This window comes from Amyelois transitella, chromosome W (assembly GCF_032362555.1).
Source record: "Amyelois transitella isolate CPQ chromosome W, ilAmyTran1.1, whole genome shotgun sequence".
NCBI lineage: Eukaryota > Metazoa > Arthropoda > Insecta > Lepidoptera > Pyralidae > Amyelois > Amyelois transitella.
The window spans coordinates 3,390,324-3,410,252 of record NC_083536.1 but is presented as its reverse complement, the minus strand read 5'-3'; the positions used below and the strand labels follow the sequence as shown (position 1 = coordinate 3,410,252).

The following is a 19,929-nucleotide window of genomic DNA, read 5'->3' as shown; positions in this document are numbered from 1 at the left end:
GCGGGTACCGAGAAAGACACAAAGGCTAACCTCCTGGCGGCCAAATTATAAGAGGTCCTGGATCCCCAGGTAGCGGAAGTATCCAGGCCTCAAAAATGCGCCGATTTGCGCGTGCTGGAGCTTTGCGACTCTGCCACCCCAGCTGTGGTGTGTGGTGCGATCGCCCGAGCTGGTCAATGCCCCGAATCCGAAATCCGGGTCGGGGACATTCGGGAGGACCGCACGGGCGTTCGTACCGCCTTTGTCAGGTTTCCCATCGCGGCGGCCAAACGGCTGACCGCCAACGGCACCAGGCTTCTAGTCGGATGGGTTTCGGCGCAGGTAAAACTGCTGCCGGCTAGGCCCATGCAGTGCTTCCGCTGCCTAGAGACGGGTCATGTCTCGCAGCGGTGCACTGCCGAGTCCGACAGGAGCCTGCTGTGCTACAGGTGCGGCGAGCCGGGTCACAAGGCCGCGGCGTGCAACGCCGCCCCCAAGTGCATCTTGGGGAGTGTGTCCGCGTGGGGAGCAAGGCGTGCTCCAGCACGCGCCTAAATAAAAAAAGAAGAGGTGGGAAGCGGGGTGCGTCCGCGGCTACGGCCCAGACGCAGCCTGCTCGTGCGGCTCAAGATAAAAGTTTTCCGGCTAAGTTCACTGATTTGAGGGGACCAAGAAAGAGTTTCGTCAATGATTATTCCCAAATTTTTAACTTTGGAAGCAAGAGGTATAGTGTCATTGCCTAATACAACTTTGGGAAACACCAATGACTTAAATTTAGAGATAAAGTGAGGACTACCTATAACAATGGCCTGAGACTTGGCCGCATTGATCAATAGACCAAAGGATTTGGCCCATTCAGCAATACGAGCCAAATCAGAGTTGATAACACTGGTCGCATGGTTGAAATTATTCAGTGTAGCAGCTGTATAAATTTGGAGGTCGTCCGCATAAAGGTGGAATGAGGAAGACAGCGAAGAAGTGATTACATCAATGAATAAAGAAAAAAGAATTGGCGAAAGTATGCCACCTTGAGGGACACCAGCATCCAAACTACACCAATCAGAACGATTGTCATCAACCTTGACCAACTGACGCCGCCCAGTGAGATAAGAACGAAACCAGGCCAGGGTAGAAGAGGAGAAGTTAAGACTGTACATTGTTGCAAGAAGAATCTCGAAATCGACTGAGTTAAACGCACTAGAAAAATCAAGTAAAACGAGCAGCGTAAGATTTTTGTTTTCTATGTTAAGACGAATGTCATCAGTGATTTTAACAAGTGCTGTTGTTGTGCTGTGACCAACCCGAAAGCCAGACTGGAAGGGACTCAAAATATTATACTTAGCCAGATGGTTAGAAAGACATTTTTGAACATGTTGTTCTAAAATTTTGGATAGAAGAGGAAGTATGGAAATTGGACGAAAGTGGGAGTAAGCAGTAGGGTTGGATATTTTAGGAAGAGGAACAACAAGCCCTAACTTCCAGGCACTAGGAAACACCCCTGAGGACAAAGAGCTGTTGATAATATTAGCAATTACAGGAGAAACAAAGTCTGCTATGGGTTTAATCATGTCTAAGGAAATATTGTCATTGCCCACAGCCTTTGAATTAATAGAATTTATGATTTTTTGTACCTCGTCAGATGAAGTGAAGTACAAACTGGCGAGGTAGAGAAGTGTAGGTTCAACTCATTTAGATTGAACTGAAAATCTGTACCAAATCTCTGTTTGCCGATCCCCAGCCCTTTAAGAAATTTCCATAGTTTGTTGGGTGGGCAATTATCAATATTATCGTGAATATGTTTCCGCCTAGCATCACGACACTTGCGGTTGCACAGATTACGAAGAGAAACATAAGTATTATGATTGAAGGTAGAAGGACAATGACGTAGCCTCAGTTTTGCTTTGTCTCTCTTCGCCATAAGTTGTTGGATTTCCGGGCAGAGTGCCGTGTGGTTCCCGGCACCAATACGAAAAAGAATAGGACCACTCCATCTCTTTCACATGGATGTCGTAAAAGGCGACTAAGGGATAGGCCTATAAAATTGCGATCCTTTTTTTTAGGCGATGGGCTTGCAACCCATTGCCTTGTCACTATTTGGATCTCAATTCCATCATTAAGCAGAGCAGCTGAATGTGGCCATTCAGTCTTTTCGGGACTGTTGGCTCTGTCTACCCCGCAAGGGATGTGGACGTGACTATATGTATGTATGTATGTATGTTTCCGGGCAGAGCCAAGGAGCAGGAAGGTGCTTAACACGAACAGGATGAAGAGGGGCATGTTTATCATAAATAGATAAAATAAAGGAGTTGAAAGCAGCCACTTTTTGATCAACCTTATCCAGGTTCAGAATAGTCTCCCAATCCGCACGAGCAAAATCGGATATTAACAAATCTTTATTAATATGTGCAAAGTTGCGCAACAAAGAATGAAGAAGGGAAAGGAGAGATCTTGATCTAGAATCATGTTTAATAAGACAGGTATTAAAATCCCCCATTATAATAATATGTTCAAAACGAGTACGGAAATCCGCCAAAAAAAGCTCAAGAGAATCAAAGTAATTTATATGAAGAGATGGGCTATAGTAAACACCTAGAAGAATTTTAATATGAGAAAGAGTAATTTCTAGGAAAAGATGTTCAGGATTTTCGTGAACAGATGAAGATTGAGATAAAATTGTGCAAGGTATATCACCTCGTAAGTAAATGGCTACTCCACCACACCTCACCATTCTAGAAACACCATTATTGACGATTTCGTAAGTCCTATCATTTCTGATAAGTTTGAAACCAGGAAGAGGATACATTGTAGAAGGAAGGAAAGGTTTTAGAAAGGTTTCCGAAATGAGAATAGCGTGAATGGAAGAATTAGAAAAGTTTGACAATAAATCATGGTAATGCTCAGGTAAGCTTTGGGCATTTATACATTCAGTCAGAAAAGTATCGGGAATGGATTATTTATTTATGGTTCCAAATTCAAATTTTTGTTTTTTTTGTTGTTGTTAGATTGGCACAACTGTTTTCCATTTTGGCGCGGAGTTTGAGTTGCATCTGTTGTTTACATTAAATACAGTGCTATTTTTAGTTATATCATATCTAGTGTGTATTGCTAATTTCATAATGGATAAAAACATCGAACAAAGAGTTTGTCTTAAATTTTGCATTGCCAATGGAATATCGTGTTCGGAGTCACTGAAAATGTTACAGAAGGCTTACGGTGAATCGACTTTATCAAAAACTCGTGCTTATGAGTGGTACAACGCGTTCAAAAGCGGTCGAGATGTGATGGAAGATTTGCCTCGCTCTGGTAGGCCATCAACGTCTGCAACTGAAGTTAACATCGCAAAAGTGAAGGAAATAGTGACTGAAAATCCTCATTCAACTTTGAGAGAGATAGCCACCGAACTTTCTGTATCTCACGAGTCGATCCGTACCATTTTAACTAATAATTTGGGATGAAACATGTTGCCGCTCGGCTAGTCCCAAAAGACCTGAATTTTTTTCAAAAACTCAATCGCATGAGAGTCGCTGAGGACATGCTAGAACGAGTCAATTCCGACCCAACATTCATGAAACGCATTGTTACTGGTGACGAGACGTGGGTTTATGAGTTTGACATGCAAACTAGTCAACAAGCTTCGGAGTGGCGCCTTCCAACTGAACCGAAACCGAAAAAACCACGCCAAAGTCGTTCAAAAGTCAAAGTCATGTTGACTGTTTTCTTTGACTATCGCGGTGTTGTGCACTCGGAATTCTTGCCGGAAGGTCAAACGGTAAATAAGGAATATTATTTGAGTGTTATGCGGCGTTTAAGAGAGCAAATCCGACGAAAAAGGCCAGATTTGTGGAAAGAAAATTCTTGGATTTTGCACCATGATATTGCACCTTCGCACAAGGCCATCATTGTGAACGAATTTTTAACCAAACACTCAACAAATACCATCGAGCAACCACCATATTCACCAGATATGGCTCCAGCCGACTTTTTTCTTTTTCCTAAACTCAAATTACCACTTCGTGGCACCCGTTTTCAATCGGTAGAAGACATAAAAGAGAATTCGCGGCGAGAACTGACCTCAATTCCGGAAACAGCGTTTAAAAAATGTTTTGATGATTGGATTATTCGTTGGCGTAAGTGTATCGTTTCTAAAGGAGCATATTTTGAAGGTGATAAAATAAATTTGGATGAATAACAAACAGTTTGTGTATTATTGATCTTTTCCCGCTACTTTCTTGACAGAGTAGTATATAAATCGACGGACACGATGGTATCCAGTGAGGAAAGTGTCAACTTCCCTACAGAATTTCTGAACTCTTTACAAGTACCAGGAATGCCATTACACTGCCTTCGTCTCAAAATTGGATCTCCAATCATACTACTTAGAAATCTCAGCTCTCCAAAACTATGTTATGGAACGAGAATGATCTTAAAACAGCTATCGAATAATATTATTGAAGCTGAACTTATTTCTGGAAAGAACAAAGGACAAGCAGTATTTATACCTAGAATACCACTGATCTCTTCTGCTTTGCCATTTCAATTTAAAAGACTGCAATTTCCAATTAAATTAGCTTTTAGTTTTACAATTAACAAAGCGCAAGGACAAACTTTAAAATATTGTGGCATTAACCTCAAAGAACCCTGCTTCTCTCACGGTCAGCTATATGTAGCTTGCTCAAGGGTAGGAAATCCGAAAAATCTATATATACATATATACTCCAGACAATAAAATGAAAAATGTTGTTTATAAGCAAATAGTGTAAACAATGAGCGAATGTTTTCAATAATTTTTTTACTATCGCGTCAAAGTTTATTTTTTTTATTTCACCTACCGTGTAATCTTATATCAACTCCCGGGCGAAGCCGGGTATTATAGCTAGTATATTCATACTTCTTCCTTTTCGCCCTGGTATAGTGCATCTCTTAAAAAAGTGCTCAAAGAAAAATTTAAATTTTTACGTAAATATAGAAAGTATGGCAACACGGCAGATTATGAAACGTTTTCTCTTCTTCGTCATAGAGCTAAAATATTGGAGCAACAAAATTATAATGATTGTTAGGAAATTATAACACGGGCGATAACTGAGTAAGTAGAACTTTATTAAATCACTATTAATTCAACTATATGACAATATTTCGTGAGGAGCAAGTTCACAGTACGAAGTCTGACAAAGCAATGAATCTCGGGCGACTGCGCGGTCACTTCGTTAGCTCGCCACAGTAGCGCCCTCTTCGTAAATCGTCACCGTTGTATTTTTGATTTCCGGCTCGATGCAGTGGCGCCATCTTTTTCAATTTTTCGAAGTCAACAGCCGCCGGATATCACGATTGCCAACACGGCCATTCTGCGCGGTGCCTGTCCCAGGCGCCTCCCGAGTCTAGATTAAATGCTGAAACATAAGTACATATTAGACTGCGACACTTAACACGTTAGATGCCATAGAAGAAATAATTTTATTTTTAAAAAATCTTTTTAATGTAATTTGGCGCGGAATATTAAGATATGAATGTATATCTAATTTAATGTGAAATCGGTTCGATAGTTTTCAAAATATTTTCGAAAAACCTGACGAGGTCACCGGTGACCTGCTTGGCGCTATTAAGCGAAAATATTAAAAACCGTTACGAAGGCGCCGGAGTGTCCGCAACCCCGGTCACCCACTCCCCGCAGTCGTTTGCCTACACTGGAGGTGCGCGCACGTCGCTTTAGATAAGGTTTATATTGTCAGTTTTCTTTCGTTATTTCGTTATACCCAATACTTGTGAAATATGGATATTGAAACTTCAGATTTGGAAGATTTTACCCAAGAAGATTTACGTGACATCGATTTACTTGAAGCTAGTATTTTTGAAAAGATAAGACGGGATTGGGATTTGAATGAAAGACAAGATACAGATAGCGAAGAGGTTATTCATGTTCCGAGAAAGCGCAGACGTATTTTTATTACAAGTGATTCTGAGTCAGAATGCGATCCCGTGGAAAAGTTCGTTACAGAAAACATACCTAGTTTGAGTGGAAGTACATCACAAAAATGGGTTGAGCCAAAGGGGCACCAACCATCTGTTATCGCCTTTACAGAGCCAACAGGTAATTGTTTTTTTTTTTTAGTTTTAGATTGCAACATTTATTTTAAAACAAACTTGAAAACGGAAATATTATATTAATTTGTTACGAATATATTCGATATCATTAACAAATTAATATATCATTACAGTCAAATGAAATGTACATATAATTTTCTATTATTTTATAGGAATGAAGGAACCATATGCTAGTCAACTGCGAAATGCAGCCCAAGGCCAATATTTCAGCCTTATGGTACCAGATGATATCTTTGAAGAAATCGCAGTTCAAACGAATTTGTTTGCAGAACAACGACAAAGAAGTGTAAAACCTTCGTCACGCTCGCATAAGTGGAAACCAACTACAAAAGATGAAGTAAAAAGATTCTTTGGCTTAATATTGTACATGGGTCTTGTGAAGTTACCAAAAATCAGTCTTTATTGGAGTACAGACCGTGTTTACAGGCAACATTTTCCTCCAACTGTCATGAGCCGAAACAGATTTGAAATATTATTGCAGAATTTGCACTTTACAAATAACGAAACAGCTGATACTAAAGATAGAATTTGTAAAATACGACCTCTCATCGACAAATTAAACGAGAACTTTAAAAAACACTATGGGCCTAAGGAAGACGTATGTGTCGATGAAACGCAGGTCCCATTCAGAGGCCGTATAATCTTTAGGCAATATAATAAGAGCAAAAGACACAAGTATGGAATGAAACTTTTTAAACTATGTACAATACCAGGCTATACATGCAAATTGCAATTGTATGCAGGTAAATGATATTATTATCCAGCAGCTCATTTACCATTTTGCGTATGACTTTCCTATCCGAATGTGAGGCTCTATAGGGTCTGCATTGAATCGGTTGAGAAGTAATCAAATTAATTACCATTTCATGGTCACGAACTCTGCCTAACTCTTTTACGTTCGTTGCAATGCAATCACTATATTTATGGAGAAGGCTCATTAACTCATTTTGATAATTATTGCAATCGACTTCAAGGTCGTCAAAGTTACAAAATTCAGTAAATGTTTTTGCATAATCGAATTTAAGAACATTCCCTATACGCGAGTACATTAGGTCAGGCCGTTCGGTCACATTCCTTCCTATGAGAATCTCACAATCCACTAAATCATCAATAATATAAAGGTCCACATTTTCCAAAGAAACAGAATCAATTTTTAAATTAACAGTTACCTTGTGACAAACTGATTTTACATTCTGTTTTGAAAATCCTTGCAAATGAACGGGGGAGGGTAATTTTATGTACTGTAAAGATTTTGTTTTTGCTAAGGAATCCGATATTAAAGAGCAACTACTACCCGTATCAATAAAAGCTTCGTAATTGAAGTCGTTAATGCACACAGTTGTAACAAACTTGTTTCGTGAGTTTGACATTGACACTGCCTTAGTTTCTTGTTTTTCCGATTTTAATGCGTTTTGTTTATGATAACACACAGCTTCTAAATGACCGCGTTTGCCACAAAATGCACATTTATTAGATTCACATTGATTCCTTTTATGATTACCACCACACAAATAACATTTAATGGGTTTACGATACTGTGTTTGGCTAGAGTCATGTTTAGTGGGTATATTTTGGTTTGAAATCGTCGCGGAAGGTAGGGTAGACGTTGAAGGAGTGGGTGTTTGTGTCATGGACAAGCTAGTTGGTTTATTTATATTATTATCTCGCATATTTATATTGGTTTGCTTTAATACTTTTGATTTATAAATACGGCCATGTAAAAAGCTAGCTAAGCTATCGCAAGTGGCAAAATTGCTCGCTTCGACTGACGCGCCTAAACTGCTATCACCTAAGTTTCCAATAATTATAGAAATTATATCTTGTTCCGAGAATCCTAATGAGAGGCGATCGATTTTGCATTTTTGGTCAAAGTAAAACTCATATAACGACTGATGTTCAGATGGTTTCTTATCTATTATTTATTTTAGTAATTCGAACATGTAACGACGAATTTGAAAACTTGATGCTAATTTATTTTTCCAATCTCCCCATAGCCAAGAAGGCCATTGATTTTCAGTACGTAATAATGAATCATACCAGACTTTTGCCGACCCTTTCAATTTATTTAGAGCTTGATATCGAATCATTTCGTCCGACCATGCAAACGTTTGAGAGTAAGACTGGATAATACTAAGCCATGCATTTATATCATCTTTAAGGAGGTCAAATTCGGGAATTATATTATTCAAAGTGAAATTGTTATTTGAGCTTACAGTTGGGGTATCAGCCTTACGTGATACCCTCTTCCTTTGTTTTCGTGGCGGTGACGGAGTCCTGGCACTGCTCGTAGTACTAGAACTCGAAGTAGTGCGTGCCCTTTTCCTAGACTGCCGCTTTTTCTGCTTCCTTCGCCTTCCCATGATGCGCAGGTCACATCACACTTCTGATGTTAGGAAATTATAACACGGGCGATAACTGAGTAAGTAGAACTTTATTAAATCACTATTAATTCAACTATATGACAATATTTCGTGAGGAGCAAGTTCACAGTACGAAGTCTGACAAAGCAATGAATCTCGGGCCACTGCGCGGTCACTTCGTTAGCTCGCCACAGTAGCGCCCTCTTCGTAAATCGTCACCGTTGTATTTTTGACTTCCGGCTCGATGCAGTGGCGCCATCTTTTTCAATTTTTCGAAGTCAACAGCCGCCGGATATCACGATTGCCAACATGATTATTTAAAGAAAACTGAAAAAAGTATTTGTGACAACCCTAAGCTTTTCTGGTCGTTCATAAAATCAAATAAAAAGAATGGTAAATCGACACATCTATATTGAGCCTGATAATATTTTTAATTTGTTGAAATCAGTTGACCTTTGTAAAGGGGCGGGGCCGGACAATATTTCACCAATATTTATAGTGAAATGTGCTAAACCACTAACTAAGCCTATGTGTTTGTTGTTTAATAGATCAATTAGGGAAGGTATTGTACCAAGGATATGGAAATCGGCGTTTGTTATACCTGTCTATAAAAAGGGCAACAGAAGTGACGTAAGTAATTATAGACCGGTTTCAAAGTTGTGTATTTTTGTCAAAATTTTTGAAAGTGTTGTCTATACCCAAGTTTACCGTTCACTGTCTGGTACTTTTATTCATCAACAGCATGGGTTTTTAAAAGAGCGAGCAACTACATCAAATTTAATATTATTTACGGAGTATTTGACTTCCAACATGGAATATGGTGGGCAAGTGGATTCCATATCAACCGACTACAGTAAAGCTTTTGACCGCATTAATCATTTTCTTCTTTTGCAAAAGTTAATGTCAGCGGGAATCCATGGTAACTTATTCAGATGGTTCTCATCCTATGTTGAAAATCGGTCTAAGGCTGTGGCGGTGAATGGATACATGTCCCGATGGAATTTTATACCTTCGGGTGTACCGCAGGGATTATTGCTTGGGCCTTTACTGTTTAATATCTTTATTAATGATATAGGTTCCTGTTTTCAACACTCAGAATTCCTGTTGTATGCAGATGACATGAAGATATTCAAAAACATAAATAATATTAATGATTGCATCCTGCTGCAAGAGGATCTGAATAGGGTTATACATTACTGTGAGCTTAATCATTTAGATCTCAATGTGTCAAAGCGTTGCAGTATCTCTTTCACTAGAAAATTGGAACCTTTAATTTATGATTACAAACTTAAAGGCCTCGAGCTTGATCGAGTTGATAAAATTTTAAATTTAGGGATATTGCTAGACTCGAAACTAACGTAAGAATCACACGTAGACTTCATCGTTAAAAGAGCTTGCAAATCTCTGGGATTTGTTATTAGGTCATGCTCTCAGTTTTCAAGTATCATAAATAAGTAAAGTTATGTATTGCTCATATGTGCGCAGTATTCTCGAGTACTGTTCGCAGGTGTGGAATCCTCAGTACGATGTATATATAGACAGAATTGAGTCCATTCAGCGCAGGTTTCTGAGATATATACAGTTGTTGGCGTCGCGTAAATTGGAATTTTTATTAATATTTTGAATGTTGGTATACGCGTAAATGATGGTTGTCACTATGACGTTTATTGTTTTTGCATAAGTCAGTTCTTTGGCATACGTGGGCCCGTCCGCACAGTTCCGCTATTGTTCTTCGAGCCCATCGTCAACAAGCTGGTCTTCGAGCCCGATCAGTCATGTTCCACACTCCACGCATGACAAAAAAATCGATCGAACGTCTCAAGAAAAGATTTGAACGTCTTACTAAATTATACGAGGTAGGCAAACATTTGTCGCCATCTACTACCGAATTGCGCTCGATTGAGACTTTTATGTCCGATAGTCAAACTGTAGACATATTGCGTAATGATTTCATGCAAACTTTGGATGAAATTAACCTATTACACATGGAATTAGATCCCAAATTCCAACCAAGTTATAAGTCACTTTCATCATTTGAAGATATTTATGCTCGTGTTGTAAGGTTCCGTGTAAATCTAAAAGGTAAATCCGTTCCTTCGAGTGCATCTCCGCAAACAACGAATAAGGCTCCTTTCAAACTAGCTCCGCTTAATATTCCTAGCTTTGACGGAAAAATTGAAAATTGGCCCGTTTTCTATGAATCTTTTAAAGCTAATATACATTGTAATCCAGATTTAACAGATTCTCATAGAATTCAATATTTAGTTGGAAGGCTCACCGGAAATGCATTAAAAATTATAGCAGGCGTGATTCCTTCTGGCGAAAACTATAAGTCCATTTGGGACAGTTTGACAAAGAAATATCAGGATAAGAGAGCCCTAGGTTCGTATTATGTTTCCACGTTGCTTAATATTAAAGCCGCTTCAAATAACTCTGTCGCATTAAATAATTTCATAGATACATTTGACGCTGCCGCCGCTGCACTAAATCAATTAAAAATTGAAGATACTTTTGATTTTATTTTATTTAATTTAGCATTCCGCAAATTAGATTCAAGTACCGCTCAGGCGTTTGAAATGACTGCTAGAGATAAAATGATTCCGAGTTATTCAGATTTAGTTGAATTCATTAAAAGTCAAGTAAAAATATTAGATCGTACTACTAATAATAATTCATTTAACCGCACTACTTAAAATAACAATGCTACTATTAATAATTCAAACCGCTCCCGCCATACAGTCCATTCGTTCGTAACCCGCAATAATAATAATATCGACAACCGCTCTGTATGTTCGATGTGTAATACTATACGTCTGAAAACTTTCAGCTTTATACTTGCCCCGCATTTAAATCGTTGTCACCGAAAAATCGCCTTGAATTTATTAAATCGAAAGTAGGGTGTGTAAACTGCCTTAGCTTGACACATTCCGTGTCAAAATGTAATTCGAAGTATAAATGTAGACAATGTGGAAAAAGTCATCATTCTTTGTTGCATTTAGATTTATCCTCAAATAAAAACTCACCTTCTGCGTCATTTCGAGATTCGTTCACTAGAACAACCATACAAGACAGCGCTGCTTCGGCTACAACTGGTACAGAGAATTGCGCCACCACCTCCGCGGCATTGATGCCCGTTATTAGCAAAGATCGCGAGCACGTATCGCTTTGCGCTCGCTCACCTGACCTAACGAATGTTCTTCCCTGTACCACGTTAACTTGTCATAATCGTACTGAAGTGCTTCTTTCTACCGCCAGTATTTACGCGTATAATAATGATAAGAATATAAAAGAAACTGTTCGATGTCTTATTGATAATGCTTCACAGAACAATTTGATTACTCTAAACTGTTGCAAAAAACTTAATTTGAAAATTATTCCGCTGTCAAATTCGACTTTAAAGGGTGTTGGTTTAACTTCCCGGCCTGTTATAGGGTATGCTCATTTTACTATTTCTGCAAAAAATAATAAACAAACTTTTAACTTAACCGCATTAGTCATAGATTGTATTACCGATCGTCTTCCTATAGATTATATTGACACATCTATTGTTAGGCATCTGGTAAACATACCGCTAGCAGATCCATTCTGGCATATTCCTGGTGAAATCGAAATTGTCCTAGGAGCAAAGTTATTCCCATTCTTACTTCTTAGTGGAAAAGTCATTGCACCGCCAGCTCCGCCCGCTATTGAAACTGTTTTTGGATTTGTTTTCATGGGTGACGCCGCTGCTAATACCATTTCGTCAGTCATTGGCGATATAACCGCAATTCCGTCTTCATCTACCGCTTCATTTCTTACTTGTTTTGAAAAAGGTAAAGAAGCCTCTCTTTCTTAATTCTGGGAATTAGAGGAAGTTCCTGTGAATAAATTTCTTAGTCGTACTGATGAAGAATGTGAACAAATTTACGGTTCTACTGTCTCTCGCGACTCATCTGGTCGCTATTGCACCGTGTTACCATTTGCTAAGGATCCCAGTAGCTTAGGGAACTCGTACACTGTTGCTCATCGCCGTTTATTGGCACTGGAACGCAGACTTAGCGACACAGATTTACGTGTGAGCTATAACGCCGCTATCATGGATTACATAAATAACAAATACTTAGATCCAGTGTTACCATCGGACGAGTCTGATGGAGGGTATATAATTCCCACCACCCAGTTGTCAGATTGGACAAACAAACTACTAAAGTCAGGGTTGTTTTGGACGCGAGTGCTCAATGTCATAATGGTGTATCTCTCAATGATATTTTACACACTGGACCCAATCTTCAAGCTGATTTATTTTTATTATTACTTAATTTTCGTTTATTTCCAGTGGCTATAACTGCAGATATAAGGCAGATGTATCTTCAGATACTTGTAACTGAGGAACATCAAAAATATCAAAAAATACTCTTTCGATTTGACCCTTCTGAACCAATTCGTATGTTCAAGTTCAACAGAGTGACGTTCGGACTTAGGTCGAGCCCATTTGTTGCAATGCGCACAGTACGTCAACTTTGTAATGATTAACGTTCTAATTTTCCTGTAGCAGCAGCTATAGCTGAAAAGGAGCTCTATATGGATGATTTAGCTAGTTCAATTTTAAATGAATCAGATGCTGTCAAAGCTTCCACGCAGTTGATTAAAATGTTTAAATCAGGTGGTTTTGATTTAGTTAAATGGTCGAGTAACTCTAAAATGGTACTTGATAATATTCCGCTACCGCTAAGACTTTCACAACAAGTAGAATTTGATAAATCCGCTTCTCTTAAAATATTAGGGCTGGAATGGCAGCCGGAGAGTGACACATTTGTTTTTAAAATAAATAACGATGATCGCTCTTGTACCAAACGTTCTATACTTTCTTCAATCGCCCGCTTAAGAACTTTGGCTTCAGAAGGTTGGATGGGATGAAGCACCTCCGACAAATATATCCGCTATGTTTATTAAATTTAGAGAACAATTGCCACTTCTTGCTAATTTAAAAATTCCGCGCCATCTGGCTGTAGCTCAGGATTCTAGGGTTAATATAGTTGCTTTCGCTGACGCTAGTATGAAAGCGTATGGCTGTGTTGTTTTCTTACATGTTACCGATCCTACTGGTAACATATGTGTCCGCTTGGTTTGTGCAAAGTCAAAGGTTGCGCCAGTCAAAGTAGTTTCACTTGTCCGCTTGGAGCTCTGTGCTGCCGTCATAATGTCTAAGCTAACCAAATTGGTCTACGATACTTATTCAGCGCGCACGCCTATACATAATGTTTATGCTTTTTCAGACTCAAAAATAGCTCTTTCGTGGATTCATTCATCTCCACATCGGTGGAATATTTTTGTCAGCAATCGTGTTGCCAAATGTCACGAGAATCTAGAGCCTAAAAACTTCTACCACGTCGCCGGAGCTCAAAATCCCGCAGACTGTCTGTCGAGAGGTTTATTACCTGAATAATTACTTACGCACAAATTATGGTGGAATGGTCCTGAATGGTTAATTACGCCAGTACCTCAATGGCCGATAGAATCTTTTCACCCTGAAAAATGTGAAGACTTGCCAGAATTAAACAGTAAAACGCTTGTCGCAACCGCTTCTCGTGGTATAGAATTGTCTCCTCTTTGTTCTTTATCGTGCAAAGTTTCTTCATGGAATAAACTGTTAAGAATAATTGTATATATTTTACGCTTTGTAAGATTATTGCCCCGCTCTAAAAGGTTAGAGACCTCTCATATAATTACCGCTGAAAACTATTTGCTTCGATCAGTTCAAATCGCTCATTTTACACATGTCATAAAAGATTTGAAAAAGGGTAATATACTTTCTGCCCCGCTTAATAAATTAGACTTATTTATATCGGAAGATAAATTAATCAGAATAGGAGGTCGATTAGCTAATTCAAACTTACCGTTTGAAGCGAAATATCCTATTTTACTTCCTAAACATGATCATGTTACTTACTTGATTATAGACTATTTTCACCGCGTACATTGTCATACTGGTGCCGCTCTTCTTAGCTCTTTGATTCGCCAAAAATATTGGATAATATTATCTCGATCTGTTATACGGCAACGAGTACATAATTGTAATTTTTGTTTTAAAAATTCTCCTTCGCATCCAACTCCTAAGATGGCGAATTTACCCGCATTTCGTGTTCAAGAGACAAAAGCTTTCGTTCATACTGGCGTGGATTACGCTGGGCCTATTAACATCACTATTTGTAGACGTCGTGGTCAGCGAAGTCAAAAGGCATACTTTTGCCTATTTATTTGTTTAGTGACGAAAGCCGTTCATATTGAACTTGCCTCAGATTTATCTTCTATTACATTTCTTTCTGCGTTTAAGAGATTTATATCCCGTAGGGGTCCAGTTTCTCATCTATATTCCGATAATGGAGCTAATTTCGTTGGCGCTAAGTCTTATTTGAATGAGCTTTATAATTTTTTACTTTCTTCAGATTATAATGATTTACTCTCAAGCGAGCTTGTAAATCGCCGCATAGAATGGCATATGTCTCCTCCCCGCGCTCCGCATTTTGGAGGAATTTGGGAGTTAAATATAAAAAGTTTGAAGACTCATTTGTACCGCATTATTGGCAATCAACTACTTACATATGAAGAGTTTTTAACAGTATTAACACAGATTGAAACAATAATGAATTCACGACCACTCTGCGTACTACAGGAAGAACCGCATCTTGAGCCTTTAACTCCCGCGCACTTTATTATGGCTTCTCCAGTACAGTACTTGCCACTCGCACCTGTTTCTTCTACGCCGCTAGTTACACGTAAATCGCTTCTCGATCAAATGATTCGCTCATATTGGAAAAGATGGCATTTAGAGTACTTGAATAATTTACAGGTTCGTCAGAAATGGTTGAAAGATGTAACGAACGTCAAAATTGGTACTGTAGTGTTGATACATGAAGATAATGTTCCCCCATTACGATGGCCAATGGGAATCATTGAAAAGACTTATCCAGGTGCAGACGGTACTGTGAGAGTAGCTTTAGTTAAAACTCAAAATGGTTTTCTTAAAAGACCAATCGTTAAATTAAGTCCATTGCCGTCGCAATAACAATACCGCATATTCTTAATAATTTCTTATTTTATGAATCATATTATTTTTTCCGCTTTAGTTAATATTAAAATCCACTACTATTTACGCTACTCTATGAGTGATTTCCTTTTATTTTTCTTTTGAGAAAGCGATGTTTCTCAAGGCGCCGGAGGATGAACGCGCCGCTTTATTTTATTGTTCCTATCCCTTTTCATTCCGCACAATACGACAGTGACAGCATATGTGGTTTCTTCGGAGCTCGAAAATACTCGACGGCTTACGAATGGAGCCATAGAACATTTCAATTCAAATTTGAAAACTAGTGATTGAAGAAAAAATATGGCCGCAAATTGACCGCTCCGCTCATATAATAAAAATAGTAAATAATAATAATCATTTGTCATCAACATCTTGACAACAACCCTTCCCAAACTAACGGCTCCAACCCTCTAGTAGTGAAATGGAAAGAAAGAATAATAGATATAATTTACGGTCGCTTCCCGGGGGTCGCCGGGGCGCACTTGGAGCCGGTGCTGAGTGCCACAGTATGCAAACCATCGGCGACGAGGAGCTGAGCAGGCGGGCTCCCGTCGAACAATTTGCTACAGCCGATATCATTCCTCATTCACCACCATCATCCAATAGCCTATTTCCATCCCTCAGCTCATCACCATTTTCATTTCAAACAGAAAGAATTGCTCATTCTTCATCTACATCTCCCGTATCATTATATGTTGTGCCGGAGGCATTCGCCAGTAATCCAGCACCCACTTCTGATAACGTACGCGCGAGAAAGAATTGGACTCAGGATATGAACAAGTTTATCTGGCGCAACTATTTGATCATAACGAATCTCGAACGAAATACCCGTGGTCACCTTACCAGTCTCCATCAGAAATTTGTGGAACAGTTCCCAGAAATGGATGTTTCGAAACAAAGGCTAGGAGATCAACGCCGAGCTATTATAAATAATCATATGCTTAGCCAAACAATTATTGAAGAAATCCGAAAAGAAGTCACAACTTTATTAAATCAACAACCTATTCCATCAAATCAAATAGACATGTCCGGTAGTCGCATGAGTTGGTCAAATGAAATAAACGAATCTATCTTAAGAATATACTACGAAATAACTGAAATAGAAACTAATATGACAGCATATAGGAAGAAACTACATAAAAAATTTATAGAAGAGTACCCAAACTTATCGCATATAACAGAACAGAGACTTTCAGACCAACGAAGAGCAATAGTAAATAATAAAATGATCCCTAGTCAAAGAATACTACAAATAAAGAAAGATGCAGAAGAGAAACTACATATAAATAACATTAGTTACAGTCCTGAGGTCAACGATATAAGTATTTCTCTAAATTATACACCCAGCACAACTTGTGACCAGTCTCAAGAAAATATGCTCTTTACAGAAAATGAAGAGAATAACCGTACACATTCAGATACAAATCCCACAATAACATCAAGTGCAATGAATACTCTAAATCCTGCATTTCAAGATATTATAAAAGAACGTTTTGTAGAAGCTTGGAACCAATTTAATCATACAGACCCAACTACGCGACCATACATATATTCCAAGACAGAAAACGTCGAGAAAACTGGTAATGATAGTTAATTATATTAACAAAAATATTTTACCCGGACACTTGAACACTGAACTTGATTTTGTAGCATTGCAAACATTAATATATACAGCAGCATACACAGTCGCAACATGTAATGGTACAAAAATTAATACAAACAATATTCACAAATTCGACATTAAAGTGCCATCCTGGCAAAAACGACTAGAGAAAAAAATAGATAAATTAAGATCAAATATAGGCAGATTAGTCCAATACATGAATGGCAATAGACGTAGTCAAATAGTTAGAACAGTAGAATCCATTAAAGTAAAATATTCTGTACATGCTCAACATGAAAATATAAATACTAATCTTGAACATTTTCTTGATACTTTAAAACAAAAGCTTAACCCGCCAGCACACCGCCTCTAGAAGTTACACGAGCACTCGCGCGTAGAGCATTTTGCTCACGTTTATGAAATATTATTAAATGCAGGTTTTACCAGATAATATTTTTACTTTATTATTTTAATAAATAAAATACAATTTGATTTATCTAAAAAACGTATATTTAAAACTTTTTCAACATTGATTTATTTTTATTTTAATTAACAATCATACTAACTAATTTGCCTGTCTTCTAAGGCAGTCTTATGGAAAAAATAGAACAAATTAAAATCTTTTCAAGCAATAACTTAAATGTGTATAAATAATTATTCTTCATCATATATGTGAGCTTTACACATATCGCATAATGTATGACTATGCTTGTTACATAAAAAATTTTGCCAGTAAATACAGCACTTTTTGGTCTTGCGGTTTTTGCGTCTTGGGCAAACCGCGCAGATTCCATTTGGTTTTTCTTGTCCTGGTATCTCAGAATCTGGTACAAAACGTTTAATCACTTGCTGTAGAGGATATGCAATGTTTTGCAAGGTGCTTCTTCGTTGGATATGCGGCTGTATTAGTTGAAGAGCTAGTTCTCATATAATTACCGCTGAAAACTATTTGCTTCGATCAGTTCAAATCGCTCATTTTACACATGTCATAAAAGATTTGAAAAAGGGTAATATACTTTCTGCCCCGCTTAATAAATTAGACTTATTTATATCGGAAGATAAATTAATCAGAATAGGAGGTCGATTAGCTAATTCAAACTTACCGTTTGAAGCGAAATATCCTATTTTACTTCCTAAACATGATCATGTTACTTACTTGATTATAGACTATTTTTACCGCGTACATTGTCATACTGGTGCCGCTCTTCTTAGCTCTTTGATTCGCCAAAAATATTGGATAATATTATCTCGATCTGTTATACGGCAACGAGTACATAATTGTAATTTTTGTTTTAAAAATTCTCCTTCGCATCCAACTCCTAAGATGGCGAATTTACCCGCATTTCGTGTTCAAGAGACAAAAGCTTTCGTTCATACTGGCGTGGATTACGCTGGGCCTATTAACATCACTATTTGTAGACGTCGTGGTCAGCGAAGTCAAAAGGCATACTTTTGCCTATTTATTTGTTTAGTGACGAAAGCCGTTCATATTGAACTTGCCTCAGATTTATCTTCTATTACATTTCTTTCTGCGTTTAAGAGATTTATATCCCGTAGGGGTCCAGTTTCTCATCTATATTCCGATAATGGAGCTAATTTCGTTGGCGCTAAGTCTTATTTGAATGAGCTTTATAATTTTTTACTTTCTTCAGATTATAATGATTTACTCTCAAGCGAGCTTGTAAATCGCCGCATAGAATGGCATATGTCTCCTCCCCGCGCTCCGCATTTTGGAGGAATTTGGGAGTTAAATATAAAAAGTTTGAAGACTCATTTGTACCGCATTATTGGCAATCAACTACTTACATATGAAGAGTTTTTAACAGTATTAACACAGATTGAAACAATAATGAATTCACGACCACTCTGCGTACTACAGGAAGAACCGCATCTTGAGCCTTTAACTCCCGCGCACTTTATTATGGCTTCTCCAGTACAGTACTTGCCACTCGCACCTGTTTCTTCTACGCCGCTAGTTACACGTAAATCGCTTCTCGATCAAATGATTCGCTCATATTGGAAAAGATGGCATTTAGAGTACTTGAATAATTTACAGGTTCGTCAGAAATGGTTGAAAGATGTAACGAACGTCAAAATTGGTACTGTAGTGTTGATACATGAAGATAATGTTCCCCCATTACGATGGCCAATGGGAATCATTGAAAAGACTTATCCAGGTGCAGACGGTACTGTGAGAGTAGCTTTAGTTAAAACTCAAAATGGTTTTCTTAAAAGACCAATCGTTAAATTAAGTCCATTGCCGTCGCAATAACAATACCGCATATTCTTAATAATTTCTTATTTTATGAATCATATTATTTTTTCCGCTTTAGTTAATATTAAAATCCACTACTATTTACGCTACTCTATGAGTGATTTCCTTTTATTTTTCTTTTGAGAAAGCGATGTTTCTCAAGGCGCCGGAGGATGAACGCGCCGCTTTATTTTATTGTTCCTATCCCTTTTCATTCCGCACAATACGACAGTGACAGCATATGTGGTTTCTTCGGAGCTCGAAAATACTCGACGGCTTACGAATGGAGCCATAGAACATTTCAATTCAAATTTGAAAACTAGTGATTGAAGAAAAAATATGGCCGCAAATTGACCGCTCCGCTCATATAATAAAAATAGTAAATAATAATAATCATTTGTCATCAACATCTTGACAACAACCCTTCCCAAACTAACGGCTCCAACCCTCTAGTAGTGAAATGGAAAGAAAGAATAATAGATATAATTTACGGTCGCTTCCCGGGGGTCGCCGGGGCGCACTTGGAGCCGGTGCTGAGTGCCACAGTATGCAAACCATCGGCGACGAG

At 38.2% G+C, this 19,929-nt stretch overlaps 1 pseudogene; it reads right to left on the bottom strand.

Moving 5' to 3' along the window:
* Positions 1-4,439: 4,439 nt before the first annotated feature.
* LOC132904070 (uncharacterized) lies at positions 4,440-8,438 on the bottom strand (annotated as a pseudogene).
* Positions 8,439-19,929: the final 11,491 nt, after the last annotated feature.